The sequence below is a fragment of the Nannobrachium achirus genome, assembly GCF_963921795.1.
Source record: "Nannobrachium achirus genome assembly, chromosome: 5".
Taxonomy (NCBI): Eukaryota; Metazoa; Chordata; class Actinopteri; order Myctophiformes; family Myctophidae; genus Nannobrachium; species Nannobrachium achirus.
In genome coordinates this window covers 4,123,141-4,149,046 of record NC_137814.1, presented here as the reverse complement: position 1 = coordinate 4,149,046, position 25,906 = coordinate 4,123,141, and the positions used below count along the sequence as shown (strand labels likewise).

Genomic DNA, 25,906 nt, shown 5'->3' with positions numbered 1-25,906 from the left:
CCTTAAATTCAATTCATTCTTTAAATGATGGCCATCCTGCCCTAGCATTTGGCCCTGGCCTTTGTGACGTCAAAAAATTCACAACACAAAAGGCCAAATGGCCGTGCCCCTAAAACGATTAAACTTTAGGCCTCTCAGTGACAGATTTTTTTTTCGTGATTTGGGTAGAGTTGCGACGGCCCGGTCATCGCTAATCGTTTTTATTCATTTTAATTCTTATCTTACTTTCCTCGTATTTACGTTTTTTTTTTTTTTTTTTTTTCAAATAAAGTTTTTGTTAGTTAGATAGATACCCTCTTGCCCCCCCCCACACACACACTTATGAAGTTACATTGGGTAATAATATTATTATTATTATTATTATTATTATTATTATTATTACTCCCCTTATTGTTTTAGAGGTGTGAGGTGAAAACCAGAGAGAAGCTTCAACTCACTAGCCGTGTCCCAAATGACCCTTAGAGTGATGTCACCTGTAGGCAGCTCCACACACACACACACACACACACACACACACACGCACGCACGCACGCACGCACGCACGCACGCACGCACGCACGCACGCACGCACGCACGCACGCACGCACGCACGCACGCACGCACGCACACACACACACACACACACGCACACACAGTGTTGTTTTTCATTAATTAAGACCTTAGGATGAGATTGAAACATGACAATAACACTAATTAAATATCACATGGATCAACACTCTAATTTAATGATGAGATTGACACACACACACACACACACACACACACACACACACACACACACACACACACACACACACACACACACACACACACACACACAGTGTTGTTTTTCATTAATTAAGACCTTAGGATGAGATTGAAACATGACAATAACACTAATTAAATATCACATGGATCAACACTCTAATTTAATGATGAGATTGACACACACACACACACACACACACACACACACACACACACACACACACACACACACACACACACACAGTGTTGTTTTTCATTAATTAAGACCTTAGGATGAGATTGAAACATGACAATAACACTAATTAAATATCACATGGATCAACACTCTAATTTAATGATGAGATTGACACACACACACACACACACACACACACACACACACACACACACACACACACACACACACACACACACACGTGCGTGCGTGCATACACACCCACAGTTGTTTTAATTAATTCAGACCTTAGGAATAAAACAAATACAATAACACCAATTAAATATCACATGGATCAATGCCTTGCTAAATCAGTCACTCTAATTTAATTGGTTTTTTTGATGAGACTGAGACACACACACACACACACACACACACACACACACACACACACACACACACACACACACACACACACACACACACAGTGTTGTTTTTAATTAATTCAGACCATTGGAATACAAAAATACAATAACACCAATTAAATAGCACATGGGTCAATGCCTTGCTAAATCATCCATTGTAATTTAATTTGTTTATTTGACGAGATTGAGATACACACACACACACACACACACACACACACACACACACACACACACACACACACACACACATGTTTTACATACACAGCAACAAGATTACGTAATGCCATAAGGTGGCACGGGGGATGGCACAGCAATGTGTGTATAAAACTAACCGACTGGGCAAAGGATTTAGAGAGGGTGGGGGTCAGTCGGAGGAGGACAGTCATGGGGGCTTCTCTAGACACACGCCTGCTTTCATATCTGAACCTGACCGTGTTGTTGTTCTCTTCATGCTCTGCTTTGTCTTCCTCTTCCTCTTCTTCTTGTGAGTTACAGGTACCGTTGGCGTTTCATCTCAACAGATTACACAAGGCTGGAGACGTTGTTCTGGGTGGTATGTTTCCCATCCACAATGGAATCAGACCCTACGAGTCTTTATTCATGGATGTGAACCTGGACACCTCTTGCAATCTGTGAGTAACACAAATGCAAATAGCAAGTTGGTAGACATCCGGGCAGCACTAACAATAATGACCTGTTATAAAGCATTTATTTATTACAACCATTTATAAGCAGTTTGCAGATTAGTAATAATCATGAACAATGAATGTTTGTTGACATTCATAAATGTTTACTTAAATATGTATAAATATGGTTAAACATAATGCATACACTATTAGTAAATAGTAAATTTTCATTCTGATTTATTTTCAATATTCATGGATAAGCCATACATTTGTAAATGATTATTAAATCTTTTGTAACTTTGTAACTTATATATTATGTATAGGCTATCTATGATGACACATTGACATAATAAATGTGTAATAACGTTGTAGAACATTTAAGAATAATTTAACATTCTGTGTAAAATGACATATTTAGCCACTTGTACGCAGCATGCCCCAACCACTGAAATAAGAATCTCTAAAACAATAGAAAGAAGTAAATGAAATCATTTTAACACTCATCTTTTATCATCTTTAATTAGAATCTAAAATATGAACCCTTGTTGTAAAAAACTAAAGTTGTCCTTTAATAAAACATCCCTAAAATATGTATTAAACCATTGGTAGAAAAGTGAGGACAATTCATTATATGTCTGTTAATGTGAACTTTCTACTTAACGGTTACCTATACCTGGCTTTCATGAGTGCAGACACAAAACAATTACTAGAATTATCTTATGTTTAGCAATTGATTGTAAGACATTTACACAAACCATTTGCAGATGTTATTGTGTCCCTTGTTCTGATCTGAAGCAATGACTTTTCATGTTTATTTCATGTACAATGAATTGTTTGAGGAGGTTCAAAAGATGAGAACAGGGTGAGAAGCTATGTCATTGTTAGTCTAGCATAAACCTAGGAGTGTGTTTATTGGGTATTGGGGTATTTTGGCTGATTATTCATTGTAATTATTCATAACAACATTCCTCATAGATTAAATGGTGGTACAAGTTAAAAGGTTAAAAGGTTCATGCATAGGTGTGTTTCATTTGTCTTTTCTGAAATAGTCACTGTGTTCCATTCCTTCAAGAGACAACACATACTGTATGTGTTGTCTCTTCAAGGAATGGAACACATACGAGGGACAGTCCCACATTACCATGACCTTTCAGGCGTCCCCCAAATTGAGACTCTGTCCCACATTGTGACTGGCAGGTGTTGATATAGGTGCACTGATTGTTGCTGAAGATCTTTAACTTGAGCTCACAGCAAGCTAGACTGGACCACACTGGACTACTGGAATACATTATAGGGCAGAGTATTCCATTGTAATGTAAATCTCTCTCATTGTCTCTTCCCTGCACGATGTGTTTTTAAGCCTGTTAATAAAACACATGAGAAATATCCCCTATAGGGGGGTAAATAACAAATTAATAGGCAGTATTAGGGCTATGGTCGAATATGACATCAAAGCATGTATTATGCTTGAAATGTGTCTCATTCATGTTTTATGTGTTTGAACTGTCTTGTTGCAGGTGAGTTAACAACTATGGGTAATATTACACACATGAAGCAGCATTTTATTTGACCAGGTGGTATTTTGATGGTGTTAAAGTTGTCTGTGTTTGTTAATGTCCTCCATGCTTAGCATTTTAGCTTAGCCGCTAAAGCTAACTTGTACTGAGAGGTAGTGACTGCAGAGGTCCCAAGCTGCTACTGATTCTGGGTTGTGATGAATGAAATAATTCTACCCCACTGTAATAGTAATGCTATTTTGGATACAACTGAATAATTGGGTGTCATGTTATATAGTCTAAAATTAATTAGTTTGACTATGATGTTATTTCTGTTATGTATTGTTCAGTTTGATATCCAGTCCAGTTACAGTATTTTAGCACTAGAGGAAGTCATTGCATCCTGTATTGCAGTGTGATGCAGACTGGACAGAAGTGTGTCTAATTCATGTTTATGTGTTTAGACCGTCAAGTTGCAGTCGCTGAATACCCAGTAAAATGCAAAACTCAAACCACACTTACATGGACTCATTGCAACAAGCATTAGTCTTGGCTCTTTGTTTGTCTTTTTAAATGTCTGTGTGTGTGTGTGTGTGTGTGCGTGTGTGTGTGTGTGTGTGTGTGTGTGTGTGTGTGTGTGTGTGTGTGTGTGTGTGTGTGTGTGTGTGTGTGTGTGTGTGTGGTTTTTATTTTTTAATAATACAGTAATAATTGTAATTCATTGTTTTATTCTGTTATATTCTATAACATTATTTTTGTCACTTTATGATGTCAACTTGTGTAGATATTTTACTGATCATTGTTTGATGTGAAATAATGATGAAAAGTCTACTTAAGGCACACGATAACATCTGCAAATGGTTTATATATCCCTTACAAATGTCTAACAAATCATGTATTAAACATGAATGATAATTTATGATGTAGTTTGGAACAGGTAAGTAAAAAGTCCACATTAACAGACAGTTGTAAAAAATTAAATTGTCTTCACTTTAAATTAGGGCACTTGATAACATCTACCAATGAATTTATATCTATTTTATAAATGATTTACAAAGCACATGTTAAACATGAACAAACATGGAGGTCACATTAACAGACAGTTGTGAATAATGGATTGTCTTCACTTTACATTAGGGCTCTTTGATAACATCTACCAATGATTTATGTTTATTGTAGGAATGTTTTACAGAGCATATGTTAAACATGAACAAACATTGAGTCATACGTTTCCCAAATGATAAAATTAGGGCTGGGGATCGATTAAAATATTTAATCGAATTAATCGCACGATTGTCCATAATTAATCACGATTAATCGCAAATTAATCGCATATTTTTTATCTGTTCTAAAACTACCTTAAACAGATATATAATACTCATATCAACATGGGAGGTAGACAAATACCTAGTTTCTATATGACAAATAGGCTTACTGTCCAGAATATTCGAGAAAATGTTTCCATTAGGACAGATTTAAATTAACTTTTATATATTTAATGATCACTTTAACCACATCATCCCTATTCTGGGGGAACATTCACCAAAAATAGCTGATCTACAATCTCACAATAAGATGCGTTGTGAGCTTTTAATCTTTTATTTTGTGAAGAGTTTGTGTATGGAAAAATTACTCAAGTACAGTGCAGCGTTTTACAAAGCATAGAGGCTCTAGGTTTAACTGAAGTAATATTGATAGGCTACATTTTAAATATTATCAAAGTATTCTGGGGCAAAATGTGCGTTTCCATTAGGACAGATTAGAAATAAATTAACTTTTTACTTGGCATTTAATCACTTTAACCACAGCATCCCTATTCTGGGTGGAACATTCACCAAAAATAGACGATCTACAAGCTCACATAAGATGCGTTGTGAGCTTGTAATCTAGTTTGTGTATGGAAAAATTACTCAAGTACAGTGTAGCCTTTTACAAAGCATAGAGGCTCTAGGTTTAACTGAAGTAATATTGATAGGCTACATTTGAAACATTATCAAAGTATTCTGAGGCACCGCACCCTGGACTGGTGTTACGATTATGGCACCCCTAGTTCACTTTGATAAACCCTGTTATTATGTAGACACTGTGATGGCTCGTTGGTAGCCTTAGATTAACAATACATTAACATTAACGTGACGACGCCACAAATTGCGGTGGTATTGCTTGGAGATTATAGGCTATAGCTCGCTGAAGATGTGTGGCACAAGTAGGGTTGCCACCCGTTCCGTATAATACGGAATCGTTCCGTATTGGACAATTAAAAGATGCGTTCCGTATTGAACCAATACGGAACGCGGTTTGTTCCGTATTTAACCAAATGCCCCATAAAGGTCTGTCAGACTGTCACACAAACCTCAACACAGAATTTAACAATAATGAATGAAATAAAACACAGGAAAAGACAGCAAAAGGAGGGAGAGGCACGAAGGACCGCATGTGAGGCGGCTCGCAGTCGCTTTCTCCTCTCCTCTCCTCTCCTCTACCCCGGCCCCTGTCTGCATATGCACTGCATGTCGCTGTCAATCACCGTTGCCTAGTTACAGTCAGTGTGATCACTGCACACCGCGCGCTTTAAAAATGTCGTCTGAAGACAATACTCCACCGCCTCAAAAAAGGACAGAAGCCTACAAAGGTACAGACGCGAGTGGGAAGAAACAAACCCGTGGCTTGACAGCGTCAGTGAAGGTTGCTTGCCAAGCAACCTAGCCTACACTGTGTGGAGAAAAATAACATGCAGTTGCCAGGTCTGATAATATAAGCCATGTTGGGCTAGGTTGGATGAAATACCATGCAGTGTTGCCAAATCTGACTATTATAAGTATTTTGGGCTCTTATTTCTGTAAAGTTGCTCAGGTTAGGCTAGTGAAGCCTATTCAGCTTAAAGTAAAAATGTTCAATGTTCATAAAATAGGCTATGCTCAGGTTTAGGCTAGTGAAGCCTATTCAGCCTAAAGTAAAACATGTTTAATCTTCGTTGCTAATAAAGCACTTTAAACTTTAAGTATATGACTTAATGGTTTCTTGACTACCTTCTCTTTACTGACCACCAAGTGACCCAATACAAGAGCCAGGTTCAAATCATTCATACATTGCTTTATTTCATACAAAATTAACTTATTCATATTTTAGAAACAATTGGCCAGTTCAAACTGCAAAACAATATAGGTTATACCATGTTGTGTGTTATAGTTATAACTATTCTATGCTTTTCATGGGTTTGGGACTGCATTTTTTCGCCGGCCGGCGGCTGTGCCACGCGCACGGAACGCACGCACCGCGTGCCAGGAAGAGGTGTTCCTTATTTCAATTTCTGAAAGGTGGCAACCCTAGGCACAAGGCATTATGCCAATCCAGTTCCCTGGCCCCTGCGATCATGTTGTGTGCACTGTCGGTGATCAGCAGTTTGCTGACTTTATTTTCAATGATACACTCTCCGGCTACTCGCATGGCAGAGGCTTTGAGGCAGACAAGCACAGACAAGTTCCAGGGCTAGTAGGCTAGTAGGCTACGTCTGAAGCTAATGTGAAGCTAACGTCTTCATAACAGTCAGCCCATGCAACAGAAGCCTCCACTCCCCATCAAAATAATGCGCTGTGTTCTCGAGGGAACTGTGATTACTGAGTGAAGTCCAATAGTCTCCAATGAGTGCAACCGTGATTGTCTGTCTGCCCCTGCCTGTGTCCCAAAACCTCCACCGCTCTGACTGTCTGTGTGACTGCCTTGTTTACTACTGCGTGTCTCTGCAGGCTGCATTCACTTCCTGACTACGGGGTGCACCGAGGCTCAAAAATCACTGCACCGGGGGGCAGAAATCACCACGTTAATCGCGCGTTAAAAATATTATCGCCGATAAAAGGATTTTGCGTTAATTAGTTAATATCGCGTTAACTTCCCCACCCTTAGATAAAATGTATCATGTGGAAAGAAGGACATGCAGATACTTTTTAAATGTTTAGTTTGTACATATAGAAAATATGCAATAATAACATAGAAAAGGTTTGTTAATGCCATGCACGTCTTACTACATGTTTAAGATTTCCTATAAATCACAAAAAAATCATTATACCACATTTATACAACATTTCAAAAGGATTTCCTACACATTAAATTACATTATTTAATTATAAATAAAAACAGAATAAATAATGTTTTAAAGGACAACTTTGGTTTTTTACAACAATTGTAATTAAAGAATATAAAAGATGAGTGTTAAATTGATTTCATTTACTTCTTTCTATTGTTTTAGAGATTCTTATTTCAGTGGTTGGGGGCATGCGTACAAGTGGCTAAATGTGTCATTTTACACAGAATAAGCCCATTCCCAAGATACAATGCAACCTTTCATGGTTGGATGTGACTATGGGGGCTAGAAGTGTTAATGTAAATAGCAATAAAGAAACTGCTGACTGATTTTAACACTCACCTTTTCTTTTCTCTAATCTAAAATATGAACCCTTGTTGTAAAAAAAACAAAGTTGTCCTTTAATGAGTTTTAAATAATGTTTAAAACCTTTTTATACCACGTCCCCATATTATGAGGGAAATGATTGGCCGACCCCAGCACCCCCCACCCCGCTCAATAAAATAAATGATGTTTAACCATCAAATCAACCTTTATTTATATAGCACATTTACAACAAAAAACATTGCCCAACGTGCTGTACGGGGTGCATCAAATGGAAATTCATGTAAAACAATCACGGTTACAGCATAAATAAAAACATTACAAAACAGAGCATAAGATATGAGGATAGTTAAGGAACATTAAAGGCTAGCAAACGAGATTTAAAAACATCAATGGACTGAGCCCTTCAAATTGTTAGAGGAAGGGCGTTCCAGAGAGCAGGGCCACAGTCCGGAGGTGCATTGTGGGAGGAGCCACCAGGAGTGACTGGTCAGCGGACCTCAGAGCCCTGCTTGGGCAATAGAGTTCTATGAGCTCCGTGATATAGGGGGCGGGGCCAACCCATGTAAGGACTTCACAGTGGTGTGGCTGGTTCAGACAGGGATCTCTATGTATGGGCATAAAATGGATTGTATGTTGTGATGTCAAGGGAACCACTCTAGCAGAATCCCTTTTATGCCCATATATGGAGATCCCTGATGTCATCAATATTAAGCCCATATCTAACAGGACTTCATATGAGAATGCCAATATATGGAGGAAGACAGCCCATATCTGTGTGGTTCAGACAGGGATCTCCATGTATGGGCATAAAAGGGATCGTATGCTCAAGCTAAATTTTGAGTTTTTGACCGTCTAATTTGCTGCAGAATTGTACATTAATTTTGTAGTATTTATTCAAGGGATATTTATCTTTCAATTTATTTTTCTGTGTGTAATTTTATCGTATAATCAGGCTTTTGGGAATACCCAGGACCGTTTTTGAGTTGCTTGAATCAGTTTAGATTTAAACATTCATTTTATCAGACACGCCCCCCTTCCTATACAAACCCATTAACTTCAAACTCCATTTTAACCATGATAGATTTAATGAAAACAGCCGTCCTTTTTTCTGGTGACTCCTGACGCCCTCCTAATACCTGAGCACATGTGTTTTTTCGATAACTCTTTTAGTTTATTTGTAATATTATTTTTATTAAGTGTGCCTGTCATGCAATGCAATGCAATGGCAAAACACTTATTGTAATCCGCCATACTTAAAAGGGGCCTGTCACCTAAAGCAGGGGTAGACATTAAGGGAAATTTACTACTGGCCCTCAGGGCCAGTGGATTTTGATGATCACTGGCCCTGACACGCGTGTGCATGCAAAACTTGTGTCCTCGTTCATCCTCGATACCAGCGTCTTTTTTTTGGTTATGAATTGAGTACATAGGACCCCAATGCCAAACAAGCCATTGAGCTTTCTGTGGTTTAAATCCTTTCAGTAGAAGTTGTATCAGTGAACTGTACTGTCCTGTCCCTTTTGCCATTCAAAATATCATCCCCCATAAATATAGGCCGACATCTAACACCAGCTGTAGCCTGTTTAACTGGTGAGGGCCCCAGCCCAGATTGACAGCTGTCTGTCTGCCTTCCCAGGATCTCCTAATTTGGGGTTAATTAGCCTAGGATCAAGGCTATCAAATCTGTATTTTATAGATTATATAAAAATGTAAATAAAATACATCTATGATATTCTTGATCCAAGGCTAAGGTTTTATGCTGGCATAATTGCATCATATTTATAAACTGTGTATACATTCCTGCTCCAGCTAGTCAGTTATACAGAAGATAGGACAGCAATTATAGAAATATTAGACCTTAACTGTGGAATGTTCAATCATGTATGCCTATGTGTTACATTACTTAAGGCCATTTTCTAAATATTTGACTTTTTTAACATGTAGAAAAATAATTGCCAAATTTGACATCAAAGTGCCCACTCTTCCTTAGTGCCCACTGTTGACTGTTGTGTTACATGCTAGCTGTCTGTCCCTCATCCACCCATCTCTGACACTGAGACACTCCATTCTCATCTTCTCGTTTGATATACATATTCTCAATAGGCTACAGTACACGTTGATTCTAAAAAACAGTTAAAAGAAACTAATTTGCCGAATGCGTTCCGCGCGCGCGCGCGCACACACACACACACACACACACACACACACACACACACACACACACACAGGACCGCCCCTCTCTCTCGTTCACTAGACACACAGCGACTTGCGACCGCGTCTTCTTTCAGTATAGTAATGACCTTTCCCCAACTTCAAGAACATAACTTGTCTATTGTAGGCCTACTTTCTGATTCTGACCCGCGGTGGACATACTGAACAGCAGGGCAACAGCGCTCCGTTGTCAACAATCTCTAGAAGCTAACGCTGTTTAGCTGTTAGCAGCATCAACGGAGCCGAACGCATGGATGTGAATGAGCGTGTCAGCGTGGAGCGTAGAGATGGGGCGTTCACGAACGAATCAAGTCTTTTGAACGGCTCTTTGAAATGAACGATGGGATCCGGTTCGCAGTATAGGGAGCCGTTCCTTTTGTAAATGAACGGCTCTTTGAAAGGAACGGATCTTAGAGATCCGGCTCACTTCAAAGAGCCATAAATCCCATCTCTAGTGGAGCCCTTGCTCTGAACTGTGACTGCAGCTGCTGTGCGCAAGCACGCAGAAGGTAACTTTGATCTGGATCACGCATTCACGCAACGCTATATTTTAGCAGTAATTACGAGGCGATTTCACAGAAATTATTACAAAACAGTACCACAGGGAACATGTGAAATTAGATATAAACGTTATTACTTGTTTTATTTTCAAGGCATTAAATTCACTGGCCCAAACGGGCAAGTCCCTGGTGAGTTCTGGTGGCCCTGTCACTCTAAAAAGTACATACGGGCCAGCGGGCTGGTTCTAATGTCGACTCCTGCCTAAAGGGTTACTTTCACTTTAAGAATAATCTTAAAAAACAAGTTAATATTTTTATGATGTCATTCTGGGGATGCGCAATTATAAGCCAATAAAATTAATTGTCTGTATAGCCTGGGGAGAGTGTTTTCTGCTGGTGTTTCAGTCCGAGTGTATCAAAGGGTGCGTTCGGAAATGCGCACCGGGTGTGTGCTCAGTGTAGTGACAATACAAAACTGGTATTGAACTGGTATTGATACCTGGGTCTGGTCCCCTTGAACTATGTGAGTGGTTCATGGGCCGAGTTATAGGAATCGGAAGTCCCCCACAAAATATACCACTCCATATGTCTGATCAAATTGATCAAAATCAAATATCTAAATATTGAATCAAACTAACTGTCATCTAATCTGTATTTTAGATGTCCTAATGATGCCAAAAATACAGATAGGTAGCAAAGAAAATGAAATCAGGAGGATGCCGATGGACCCCTTTGAGTACTATACCGTTTTCTGTAAAGGTGGCCTCTAATTTGCATGTTTAGGAGTAAGCTTACCACTAATTACATAAAGAAAATACTTAACACACATTTTCTAACCCTCAGAACATAGATATGTACATTTTATTTGTCAGTTTTGCATGCTTTGTTATAAAGTTATTTAAGAAATAGAGCAAAATCTGCAGCCATTTTGATATGCAAATTAGAAGGTTAAAAACTCTGAATTTTGCTTGCGTACCATGTTATTCAGATTCAGCAACCTTACATTTTGTAAAATGGCCTGGTACCCAACTTTTACCACCAAATGCCTCTAACCTCCTTATAGAAGGCCTTTTTTCTGAAATCCCACCCGTTGTGCTGTGCATGCAGCTTGCCTGCTTGTTACCCTTAATATGAATATTAAGCCACACTGTTGCTTGTTAAATACGTAGATTATTAAATTATATAAATAATAATGTGCCCTGCACTTCTGACTGCATTGATCGTTACACACTCATCCTGCTAGTTTCTGCCTATGAGACGATCTGCAAGCTCACAACGTATGCGAGGCGTTGTGATCATGTAGACCAGCCACTTTTGGCACGGAACACGCCGTGACAGCAAAGTATAATCCAGGATTTACTTGGGTGATGTGTGTGTGCTGGACGGACAAGGCTTGCACAGTAGGCCTACACTGCACACAACCGCCGCAACTTCCAGAGCAAGGGACAGTAGAGGGGAACACTGTGCCAACAAGCTCTGCAAGCTCCCTTCAGCACAACAAGTTTACCTCAGCGTTTGGGACGCAGATGCTCCGTTCTTAGAGTTGTCTCTGTGCCTGCAGCATTAGTGTGAGCACATGTGCTGCGCGCATCATCAGAGAGAGTGCATGATGCATGTCTTAGTAGGTCTTGAAATGAACTTTTTTACTTGGTAGGTTTTTAATTAATTAAAAAAAAACATGTAATATTGATACTATAGGGACACTAGAAGAGTGGGCACTAAGCTAAGCACCCCAATGTAAAACTGGCATTTTGTCCAAAATGTTAAAACAATAAAATAACTGGAAAATGATCTAAAGTAAAGAACACATGATGTGATCATCTCCACATCAGTCTGGGGGTCCCTGGCCTGAAAACGTTGAGGACCCCTGCCTTACCAAGGACTGGGGTTGCAAATTAGGCTCAGCTACAAACCCAACGTACAATGCATCAGTGTACTTGATCCCTTTTTGTCCCTGTCGAAATAAGCACACAAATGAAACAAGAAAACAGAGCAAATTGTTTTGTAAATTTGGATGGTATGTTGTATATTTTGTTACAAATATAAGTGGAATGTTTGTGTTAGGTTTTTCTTAAGAGAGTTCAGACAAGCCCAGACCATGGCGTTTGCCATCGCAGAGATTAACAGAAACCCCAGCCTGCTGCCCAATGTGACTCTGGGCTATGAGATCTATGATACCTGTTTGTTGGAGAGAGAGGCTTTCTATGCAGCGATGTTATTGGTCAATGGGAAAGAGGAGTGGTTTCAATTGAATGAGAGCTGTGTTGGGAGTGGGACCCCCCCGGTGCTCGGGATCCTGGGGTCAGAGATCTCTATTGATGTTGCTAAAGTGTTGGATTTGTACAGAGTGCCCATGGTAAGTTTACAACTTGAATCGCTTTTTGCCTCAATATTGTGCTCAATATTGGTTATTTATTTACAGTTATAGCATGATCCTAGATCAGCTTTTTGTTTCGGTGTGTGTGTGTGTGTGTGTGTGTGTGTGTGTGTGTGTGTGTGTGTGTGTGTGTGTGTGTGTGTGTGTGTGTGTGTGTGTGTGTGTGTGTGTGTGTGTGTTTTTACATTTCACTAATGAAATGTATTAACAATAGCTTTTGACTAAATAATAACTACATTGGATATTTTCACCTGACAGCGACAATATATTTATTTGAGCGGAGCAGGCAGATATAGATTATTATTACCCTTATTATTATTATTACCCTTATTATTATTATTACCCCTATCGTTAAATCGGTCCACGAAGCCGAGGTCCTAGGGCTGGTGTACACGACAAATTTCCAAACCCCGCTGTGTGTTCCCTGGGGGCGTGAAAAATAAGGGGGTGGGCTCTACATGTCCTCTGGGACCCCATCTACGTATGGACACCACTTGTTCGCCCATCCGTCTTACGGATGCTTTTTTATTCCATTTTATTTGTTTTAGGGTCCTATCTTGCAGTTCAAGCCTATTTCCACAGGGTGGCAGGCTACTTTCCCAACCTACTGGAGGTGAACATGCAGGGGCGTCAACTGGGTATGGCAAGCTATGGCAGCTGCCATACCTTGGCTACAGGGGGGAAATAATTAAATGTACTTTTCATCGTGCCTGTTGCTAAGGTATGGCAACATGATTGGTGTCTTGCAAGACACCAGTCATGTTGCCATACCTTAGCCTTTCCTGAACTGACGCCGCTGTGAACATGTGTACACAGCCAGCATATTACTCAATGCCAAACTTTGCACACACACTCCTTGCCTGCCAATCCACAACCTCCACCCCTCCAGGGACCCCCAGGGCTTATCTCCCGATTAGGACACTTTCCAGCATAGTGACATGCAGAACAAACTGTCCATATAGTATGGTTTACATAAAAGTCAGTTGTCTTTCACACACACACACACACACACACACACACACACACACACACACATATATATATATATATATATATATATATATATATATATATATATATATTCATTTATTTATTTCATAAATATTTTTCATCACAATTGGGTTTGTGGGGAGCCATCCCTGCTTCAAGCTGTCACAGCACGGCACCAACACTTCAAACTAGTTAAAAAACCCAATACAGCAGATCTACAAGCACCTCACAGATCTACAAGCACCTCGCACATGCCAGGGACAGAGTAGGTTGGCCTGCATAAGCCTTGCTGTCAACACACTATACTACACCACTCAGGCCACCAAGCCAGGTGTGGTCAATTAGTGCCTTCTTTTGATCAGTGGCTTCTGCTTGATGAGTGGCACCAGTCTGTCTTTGTTCCCTGGTCAGTCAAGTTCACTGGGAGAGAATGTTTCAGATCAGTGCAAGTGTATTTGTTTTCCATTTGGACTTACTGTGTTTTGTTGGTACAGTATGCGTGCGACTAACTAATATTTCTGATAATTCCAATTTGTTTGTTGTTTAATTAGCCGGATTGTGAATGCCCTGCATTTTTCTTTCATCTTTAGAACCACACGTGTGTAACAAAACAGAGTGGTGATCATTTGGTGTGGGTGAAGAGAAGAAAAACATTTCATTAAAGGAGTAGTTCACCCCCAAAGTGACTTTTTTTCTATTGAACTCAAGTCTCCATGGCGTGAGTAATACATTGAAAAAATAAGTCATTTTGGGGGTGAACTACTCCTTGAATGTCAGTTTTGTGGTGTTTTGACTGGACACCCTGAGGATATTGCCAGATAGACAGACAGACAGACAGACAGACAGACAGACAGACAGACAGAGAATTGTAGGCCTTGCATTTATTTGACTTGGTTCCAACAGATGGCGAAAATAGCTAATCTTCAAGCTCACAATGCCTCACTGTTTGGACAAAGAGTTGAGGCGTTACATTTTGTAAAACACGGCCTTGTGAAAATAGCAGATCTACATGCTCACAACACCTCACAACGCAGGGCGGCGTGAGCATGTAGATCTGATATTTTCACAATTTCTGCCCCTAATATTTAATTTATCATTTTAAAAGTATTAAAAAGTCCTTAAATTGTCTCTTTAGAAATGTGCAGATAGCCTCTGTATACTGTTGAGTGGAAAAACAATGTTTCACATTAAGCTAAACATTTGGGACCACCCAAGATCATTTGGAGACCCCTCTAGGGGTCCCATAGTTGAACCACTGACTTATAAGGGGAGTATGGAGACCCCTCTAGGGGTCCCATAGTTGAACCACTGACTTATAAGGGGAGTATATGAGGCTGGATCCGTCTGGAACACTGCACTAGGCTCTCGCCAGCTCTGTAGCTCTCCACACTTGAACAGTTGTGTCCTTAAATTCAATTATAATAATTAACCCCTGTATATACGGGCAATAGTTTTACATGACTTTGTGTACACAGCCAATAGTTTTACATGAACATGTCTAGGCTTTAGTACTGTACTGCCTCGTATAGCCCAACAGAGCCCAGCACAGAAAAGCACAGCCCACCAGAGCCCAATACAGCCCCCCAGAGCCCAACAGAGTACAGCAAACCTAAGTCCAGCCCAGTCCTGCCGAGTAGGAGTATAGACCGGGGAAAGGGGGTAGTTAGATGACTCCACCAGGCCATTACTGTCCAGATCTGGCTTGAATAGGCCAGACCAGGGTAGACAGGACTGCACCAGACTCCACCAGGCTGCTCCAGCCAGCTCTGTAGATCCTTGCACATGCGATTAACCACTGTGTACACGGGCAATAGTTTTAAGTTTTACATGAACCCTCAGAGGGACACTGTGGGCTTATCAAGTGGTCCATGGCCGGTTCTCAAAGTGAGGTCGGGGGGCCCACAGTGTCCCTCTGAGGGGACACGGCACAGACCGTGTACACGAAGGGCAGGAGCAAGTGTTCAAGTCCCATAGAATCTATGGGAAATGTACACAGGCGTGTACAAAGTCACCAGTAGTTTTACATGAACCCTCAGAGGGACACTGTGGGCTTATCAAGTGGTCCATGGTCGGTTCTCAAAGTGAGGTCGGGGACCCTCAGAGGGACACTGTGGGCTTATCAAGTGGTCCATGGTCGGTCCTCAAAGTGAGGTCGGGGGACCCTCAGAGGGACACTGTGGGCTTATCAAGTGGTCCATGGTCGGTTCTCAAAGTGAGGTCGGGGGCCCACAGTGTCCCTCTGAGGGGACACGGCACAGACCGTGTACACGAAGGGCAGGAGCAAGTGTTCAAGTCCCATAGAATCTATGGGAAATGTACACAGGCGTGTACAAAGTCACCAGTAGTTTTACATGAACCCTCAGAGGGACACTGTGGGCTTATCAAGTGGTCCATGGTCGGTTCTCAAAGTGAGGTCGGGGGACCCTCAGAGGGACACTGTGGGCTTATCAAGTGGTCCATGGCCGGTTCTCAAAGTGAGGTCGGGGGGCCCACAATGTCCCTCTGAGGGGACACGGCACAGATTGTGTACACGAAGGGCAGCAGCAAGTGTTCAAGTCCCATAGAATCTATGGGAAATGTACACAGGCGTGTACAAAGTCACCAGTAGTTTTACATGAACCCTCAGAGGGACACTGTGGGCTTATCAAGTGGTCCATGGTCGGTTCTCAAAGTGAGGTCGGGGACCCTCAGAGGGACACTGTGGGCTTATCAAGTGGTCCATGGTCGGTTCTCAAAGTGAGGTCGGGGGACCCTCAGAGGGACACTGTCGGCTTATCAAGTGGTCCATGGTCGGTTCTCAAAGTGAGGTCGGGGGACCCTCAGAGGGACACTGTGGGCTTATCAAGTGGTCCATGGTCGGTTCTCAAAGTGAGGTCGAGGGACCCTCAGAGGGACACCGTGGGCTTATCAAGTGGTCCATGGTCGGTTCTCAAAGTGAGATCGGGGGACCCTCAGAGGGACACTGTGGGCTTATCAAGTGGTCCATGGTCGGTTCTCAAAGTGAGGTACATCCTCAAAGTCCCTCCTTCCCAAACAAAGACGAACCAACCAAGGGTGCACAAGGCAGCGGTGTGCGATGGACTAGAAATATCCATTTAAAACTATTGGTCATGTACACACAAACTAAGGCTCCTGTACACAGTGTTTGGTCTCAATTGTGTGAGCAGCTAAAGGGCAGACAACGGCCTAGAACAACCTAATGGTGCCTATTAAGACTCTAGTACACCCTTTGGCCTCGACAAGCCTGATCATCCTACTATAGCTAGTACCCCCCTCACCAACTTTGTGCTCCCACTTGATAAGCCCAGTGTCCCTCTGAGGGTCCCCCGACCTCACTTTGAGAACCGACCATGGACCACTTGATAAGCCCACAGTGTCCCTCTGAGGGTCCCTCGACCTCACTTTGAGAACCGACCATGGACCACTTGATAAGCCCACAGTGTCCCTCTGAGGGTTCATGTAAAACTACTGGTGACTTTGTACACGCCTGTGTACATTTCCCATAGATTCTATGGGACTTGAACACTTGCTCCTGCCCTTCGTGTACACGGTCTGTGCCGTGTCCCCTCAGAGGGACACTGTGGGCCCCCCGACCTCACTTTGAGAACCGGCCATGGACCACTTGATAAGCCCACAGTGTCCCTCTGAGGGTTCATGTAAAACTTAAAACTATTGCCCGTGTACACAGTGGTTAATCGCATGTGCAAGGATCTACAGAGCTGGCTGGAGCAGCCTGGTGGAGTCTGGTGCAGTCCTGTCTACCCTGGTCTGGCCTATTCAAGCCAGATCTGGACAGTAATGGCCTGGTGGAGTCATCTAACTACCCCCTTTCCCCGGTCTATACTCCTACTCGGCAGGACTGGGCTGGACTTAGGTTTGCTGGACTCTGTTGGGCTCTGGGGGGCTGTATTGGGCTCTGGTGGGCTGTGCTGTTCTGTGCTGGGCTCTGTTGGGCTATACGAGGCAGTACAGTACTAAAGCCTAGACATGTTCATGTAAAACTATTGGCCGTGTACACAAAGTCATGTAAAACTATTGCCTGTGTACACAGTGGCTTTTTCCTTGACCTTTCGAGTTAGGAGTGTCGTAGAGACACGAGACCGGGTTTGTTGGATTCAGCGTCAAAAAGTAAGTCAGAATAAGTGTCTTTTATCCGAATGAATGTGTAATCGTGTTGGTGGCGTGCAAATTTCGTGTCTTTTTCGCAATCATAAAGGGTTCAAAGTGTCGGAGAGACACGAAACCCATTCCATCGGATCAGGCATCCTTCAAATATGAAAAGTGTTTCCTGCGTAAAACAAACAGATTTTTTTAGATTTTTTTATTGATTTTAAGGACAAAAATCCGGGTTTCGGTGTCTTTTTCGCAATCGTAAAGGGTTCAAAGTGTCGGAGAGACACGAAACCCATTCCATCAGATCGGGCATGCTTCAAATATGAAACGTGTGTCCTGCCTGAAACAAAACATATTTTTTTGATTTTTTTATTCATTTTAAGGACAAAGGGCCTGTTTTGACGCCTAAAACGACCCTTTTCCTTGACCTTTCGAGTTAGGAGTGCCGTGTACACAGGATCTACAGAGCTGGCTGGAGCATGGAGCAGCCTGGTGGAGTCTGGTGCAGTCATCTAACTACCCCCCTTCCCTGGTCTATACTCCTATTGGGCAGGACTGGGCTGGACTTAGGTTTGCTGGAGTCTATTGGGCTCTGGTAGGCTGTATTGGGCTCTGGTGGGCCGTGTTGTGCTGTGATGGGCTCTGTTGGGCTACACGAGACAGTACAGTACTAAAGCCTGAACATGTTCATGTAAAACTATTGGCTGTGTACACAAAGTCATGTAAAACTATTTGCCCGTATATACAGGGGTTAATTATTATAATTGAATTTAAGGACACAACTGTTCAAGTGTGGAGAGCTACAGAGCTGGCGAGAGCCTAGTGCAGTGTTCCAGACGGATCCAGCCTCATATACTCCCCTTATAAGTCAGTGGTTCAACTATGGGACCCCTAGAGGGGTCTCCATACTCCCCTTATAAGTCAGTGGTTCAACTATGGGACCCCTAGAGGGGTCTCCAAATGATCTTGGGTGGTCCCAAATGTTTAGCTTAATGTGAAACATTGTTTTTCCACTCAACAGTATACAGAGGCTATCTGCACATTTCTAAAGAGACAATTTAAGGACTTTTTAATACTTTTAAAATGATAAATTAAATATTAGGGGCAGAAATTGTGAAAATATCAGATCTACATGCTCACGCCGCCCTGCGTTGTGAGGTGTTGTGAGCATGTAGATCTGCTATTTTCACAAGGCCGTGTTTTACAAAATGTAACGCCTCAACTCTTTGTCCAAACAGTGAGGCATTGTGAGCTTGAAGATTAGCTATTTTCGCCATCTGTTGGAACCAAGTCAAATAAATGCAAGGCCTACAATTCTCTGTCTGTCTGTCTGTCTGTCTGTCTGTCTGTCTGTCTGTCTGTCTGTCTGTCTGTCTGTCTGTCTGTCTATCTATCTGGCAATATCCTCAGGGTGTCCAGTCAAAACACCACAAAACTGACATTCAAGGAGTAGTTCACCCCCAAAATGACTTATTTTTTCAATGTATTACTCACGCCATGGAGACTTGAGTTCAATAGAAAAAAAGTCACTTTGGGGGTGAACTACTCCTTTAATGAAATGTTTTTCTTCTCTTCACCCACACCAAATGATCACCACTCTGTTTTGTTACACACGTGTGGTTCTAAAGATGAAAGAAAAATGCAGGGCATTCACAATCCGGCTAATTAAACAACAAACAAATTGGAATTATCAGAAATATTAGTTAGTCGCACGCATACTGTACCAACAAAACACAGTAAGTCCAAATGGAAAACAAATACACTTGCACTGATCTGAAACATTCTCTCCCAGTGAACTTGACTGACCAGGGAACAAAGACAGACTGGTGCCACTCATCAAGCAGAAGCCACTGATCAAAAGAAGGCACTAATTGACCACACCTGGCTTGGTGGCCTGAGTGGTGTAGTATAGTGTGTTGACAGCAAGGCTTATGCAGGCCAACCTACTCTGTCCCTGGCATGTGCGAGGTGCTTGTAGATCTGTGAGGTGCTTGTAGATCTGCTGTATTGGGTTTTTTAACTAGTTTGAAGTGTTGGTGCCGTGCTGTGACAGCTTGAACCAGGGATGACTCCCCACAAACCCAATTGTGATGAAAAATATTTATGAAATAAATAAATGAAATATATATATATATATATATATATATATATATATATATATATATATATGTATATATATATATATATATGTATATATATATATATATATATGTATATATATATATATGTGTGTTTGTGTGTGTGTGTGTGTGTGTGTGTGTGTGTGTGTGTGTGTGTGTGTGAAAGACAACTGACTTTTATGTAAACCATACTATATGGACAGTTTGTTCTGCATGTCACTATGCTGGAAAGTGTCCTAATCGGGAGATAAGCCCTGGGGGTCCCTGGAGGGGTGGAGGTTGTGGATTGGCAGGCAAGGAGTGTGTGTGCAAAGTTTGGCATTGAGTAATATGCTGGCTGTGTACACATGTTCACAGCGGCGTCAGTTCAGGAAAGGCTAAGGTATGGCAACATGACTGGTGTCTTGCAAGACACCAATCATGTTGCCATACCTTAGCAACAGGCACGATGAAAAGTACATTTAATTATTTCCCCCCTGTAGCCAACGTATGGATAAGCCCACAGTGTCCCTCTGAGGGTCCCCCGACCTCACTTTGAGAACCACCACGGACCACTTGATAAGCCCACAGTGTCCCTCTGAGGGTTCATGTAAAACTACTGGTCGTGGACACCACCTAGGGCCTGTGTACATATGGCTCTCTGCTGCCCCCCATTAAGAAACTATAGACGGCACAGACCGTGTACACGAAGGGCAGGAGCAAGTGGTCAAGTCCCATAGAATCTATGGGAAATGTACGAAGTCGTGTACAAAGTCACCGGTTGGTCCACGAGCCATAGTTTTTTCCATTGTAGCTCCCTACAGTGTACACGACTTTGATTATTACCCTTATTATATTATTATTATTATTACCCTTATGAGCCACTGATCCATGCAGTGCGTCCTTATTTTGTTTTAAATAGTTCATGCCTTGTGTCAGTCGACTTTCAGGGTTCGCTGCTACGATTTTCGTACCTTTGAACACGGGCGTGTGCGTGTCCATTGTGCACGATGGTGCACCAGTCGTGTGGTGTTCATTTACAGAGAGAAAAAAATAAAAACATATTAAAATATGGAGACGAGAGGTTACTTATCTCCATAGTTTACAATAAACCAGATGTGTTGTACCTTTTACAATAAACCAGAATTATGTTGTGTACCTTTTACAATAAACCAGAATTATGTTGTGTACCTTTTACAATAAACCAGAATTATGTTGTGTACCTTTTACAATAAACCAGATGTTTTGTATCTTTTACAGGTCAATCACCTCACAGCTCTGAGTGACGATCAGCAGTCCCAGTTCCCTTCCTTCTTTAGCTTAGCGCCAAGTATAGACTTCAAGGTGAAACTATAGTTTTATTTTAATTCATGGTTTTAGTTTTACTGTTACTTATATGGTGTTGTTGTAGTATGTTGTTAGTAGTAGGCTAGTAAGATTTCCTTCATGAAACTCACAGGTCATCTGTTGTTCTATTTAATGATAATGAATTTATTTGTAGAGCACATTTCTAGATATAGTCACAACGTGCTTTACGGAGCAGGATAAAAGAGGTAGGCATATAACGAGCACAGTCGGCATACAATATACGATAAACACAGCAAAATACAGTCAAATTAAAATAGAATAAAACATTTAATATAAAGGTGGGCTTTCAGGAGGGATTTAAAAGATGACACTGATTTTGCATGTCTTAGGTCAACAGGAAGGGCGTTCCAAAGCTTTTGGGCCCTGACTGAAAAAGCCTGGACACCTTTTGTGACAAGCTCTGGTGTGGGAGTCTCCAGGAGGCCTTTGTCTGAGGATCTTAGAGTGTGCATCGGCTTGTAGGGTTGCATGTCGGAAATATAACTTGGAACCAGGCCATTCACAGCTTTAAAAGTCACCAGTAAAATCTTAAAATCTATTATAAAACGGGTAAACAGTGTAGGGCAGCTAAAATGGGGGTTATGTGGTCATGTTTCTTGGAGTTTGTTAGCAGTCTAGCAGCTGGATTTTGCACTAATTGAAGACGTGATGTTGCTTTCTTACAGAGGCCGGAATAAATAGAGTTACAGTAATCTAAAAGAGAAGAAATAAAAGCATGTATTACATCTTCTAAATCTGCAGCTGATAGGAATTCTTTGACTCTAGCTATGTTGGAAGTAACATGTTTGCACTGTTCGTGTTACCTGTGGAACAAACGAGAGTCCGGAATCAAAGAGCACGCCCAGATTACGGGCCACCGCCTTTACATAGGCCCTATGTAAAGGCGGCCCCTATGTCATAGGGGGACAAGCTGCCGAGCTCAGAGATCACTGAGTCTGACTGTGCAGAATTTGGGGGGTCAGAAGTTATAACTTCTGATTTTGCCTCATTTAATTGTAGGAAATGATTTGACACCCAGCTCTTAATCTCAGAGAGACATGATAAAAGACTGGATAGATTTCCTGAAACACCTGGTTGTAGTGGGATGTATAATTGCGTGTCATCTGCATAGCAGTGAAACTGGATGGTACCGTCTTGAAACTTGGTGTGTCTACTTAGATGGCCAATAGGGACGAGCCAATAGGGACAAGCTGTAATTGTTATGTCTTCCTATTGGCTGGGCTTTAAACAGCCATAACTCCAGTTTGCAGCATGGTACTGGTCTCAAACAGACGGCTAACCGCTAATGCTTACCGCTATTTAATGCTAACTCTAAAATATTAATGTTAATGTTAAAAAATGCTAATGCTACAAATGCTAATGTTAATGTTAAAAAATGCTAATGCTACAAATGCTAATGTTAAAAATGCTAATATTAAATTGCTAAAGCTAATGCTAAAAATGCTAATACTACACAATGCACACACTTAGCTGCAGGAAATTTGTAGGAATTGTCTTTTCTAGTTTATATCGTTACTGCCATTTCATACTTTATTAAACAGGGGTAAAAGCTATTCAATGACGTATTTGTAGATGTTATATTTTGCTGTGAAAACTGCAGCTTTTATAGCTCTCAGGGTCTCATCTGTATATACATTAGATAGTGTTTGTGAGTAAATCTCAACACCACGGCTACTCTTTGTTTAAAGGGGCCCACCATGAATTTTCAAAATATATATTTTATATAAATATTTGTCCATAATACGGTTTTATACAGGTTTTAGCCTAAACAACCACTCAGATATTTAAATGTCATGTTCTGTCTGTCTCTAATTTCAAGCCATTTCAGATGCAATACCAAATGCCCTTTGTTGGCAACAGGCACTGTCTTTGGGCTAAAATGTGTCCCAATCTCACTGAGAGCCAGTCATCTCGGAAAGTACAGCTTTAGACAGGGACTGAAAATACCTTTTTTTTTCTCACTAAAATGTGATAAAGCCACTAAAGCATTTCATAAATTTCAGGCTACATTTCACTTAAACGCCAGAGCTTAACTCTGCATGTAAATAAGACTTTTTTTAATTAATGTGAGAGATTGTCAGGTCATTTGCAGGTTAGAAATGTATTTAGAACTTGAATATCTCAAAAGTAGTATTTCAGCATGGCATCATTCTATAAGCCATATCTTCAAAACTGTTGGGTCAATCTCCACAACCAATATATCATTTTGTAGCTATGATCCCCAGCTTTCAAATGAAATGAAATTTCGAATAAAAATGAATAAAAATCCAATGACTGGCTCCCAGCCAAATTGGGACACAAACTGTAACGATAGAGAGAAGATTAGCATGGTACCACTATAATGTTTTCCCCCTACTGGGCAACCATCATCATCATCATCATCATCATCATCATCATCATCATCATCAATAACCCCCTTCCACAGTTTTCTAAAATACTGGAGAAAGTTTTGAGCCTCTGATTAATTCGATTATTTTTTTTAATCGAGTCCCAGCCCTACTTTTTTACTACTCTAATATGTTCGAAATAAATGAATAAATGAAATAATAATAATAACCCTGATCTAGACTAATGAAATATTCCTCCATGCTTCGTCCTATCAGCTGCGAGGTGTCGTCCAGATGATGAGGCGGTTCGGGTGGACCTGTGTAGGACTGGTGGTCACTGATGACCATGATGGCCACAATATCGTCAGGATCATGCGGTCAGAGCTGGAGCGTACTGATGCGGGGTGTCTGGCATATGTGGAGTATGTGAGACAGGACAATTACTATCAATTTGACGACGTGGAGAGGATTGTCACTGTGATGAAGGAATCCACAGCTTGTGTGGTCATTTATTACGCAATCAGACTGGATCAGCTCCTATTGGAGGTGAGTGGTTCAAACCCTGCCGACGTCAGCAAGGGGAGAAGACGACAGCCAGCCCCATGGCCTCCCCTAAGTAACAAGAAATCTTGTGAAATAAAATGTTGTCAACCAATCATCAAGGATGATGATACACGAAAGAAGAAGAAGAACAGGTTACTCGCTACTCGCTACTTTCGTGCCTGCAGTTCCTGCTTCTGCCTTCAGCAGGAACCGATTGTAAACATCATCACTTGTCTTAATAGAACATTGGAACTGTCATTTAACTAAAATAACTAACCAGAGAAGAGTTAGTTTGCAGTTGCAGTTTTCAGTGCAGCAGCAGGTCACGGTGACACTGTGGCAATCAAGCAGCAGCCACCCGACATTTGATAACCGTCGCACATAGATTAATACAAGGGACTAAATACAGCAAAACCCCCAAATAAGGAGATTTATAATATCAAGCAAAGAAATGAATTACCTTTTGCCTATGATTCAAGAGAGAGAGAAAGAGAGAGAGAGAGAGAAAAGAGAAAAAAAAAGAGTGGCACTAGCTGGCAGCGCATATCACGAGGTGTGCAAAGCCGACGTTTGAATCACAGCCTATAGATTAATATCCTACATGTGACAAGATAAACCAAACCCCCCAAATAGTGAATATTAAATATCCAGAGAGCCACAGGAATGAATTAGCCTACTGCATGGAAATCCATGTAGGCTGAGAGAGAGGGAAAAAGAGCACCTCACCTAGCTCTGAGACTCTGACATGACGCTGTCATGATGACGGACAATTAATAAATATATTCCTTATGCAAAAAACATCGCTGTTATGTTGCTTTTTTAAGCAAATGGGAAGTTTTCCGCAGCTAGAATGCTACAGTATGGCTCGGAAATAATTACATTATTATCATTTTTATTTATTGTTCTTCTTCTTATTATTATTATTATAATTATACTCATTCAAATGACCACCAGTGAGCCCTGGGACTCACTTCATTGAACAACATAACATATTGTATTAGATATTATTATAATATATAATAAATATTTAATACATCTAATATATGTTGGCAATGCATCTCAGGCTTTTTTATGGAGTAATGCAAAAGTAGTGTAACGAGTAGTGTAACTAGTTACTTTCTCCAGGGAGTAATGAAGTAGTGTAAGGCACTACTTTTTTCAAAAGTAATATGTAATATGTAGTGCACTACCTTTTTGAGTAACGGACCCCAACTCTGCTCTACAAGCTTGAAACGCAGAGTGATCTTGAAGATCGCTTGTAGGTCTGATGCTTTTGATGCTTTTGAATTTGAATCCCTAAAAAGTCACATACTTTTAAACTTCTTTGCCTTTTTAACCCTTAGATGCATAAGTGGGGTCAAAAATGTTGTTCTTCAAAATCTTTAAAAGTAAAAGTGTTAATATTTTCATATTCCAGGTATTCTTTTTTTTTTTTTTTTTTTAAGATTTGTTTTTGGGCTTTTTATGCCTTTATTGATAGGACAGTAGACTGACAGGAAATGGGGAGAGAGATGGGGAA

General features: G+C 41.0%; 1 long non-coding RNA gene across 1 annotated transcript; it reads left to right on the top strand.

Moving 5' to 3' along the window:
- The first annotated feature begins 1,857 nt into the window (after positions 1-1,857).
- On the top strand, positions 1,858-24,697 carry LOC308284559. Its single transcript, XR_013962028.1, has 3 exons — positions 1,858-1,961; positions 21,410-21,493; positions 24,121-24,697. It is a non-coding gene; the product is annotated as an uncharacterized lncRNA (long non-coding RNA).
- The last annotated feature ends 1,209 nt before the right edge of the window (positions 24,698-25,906 follow it).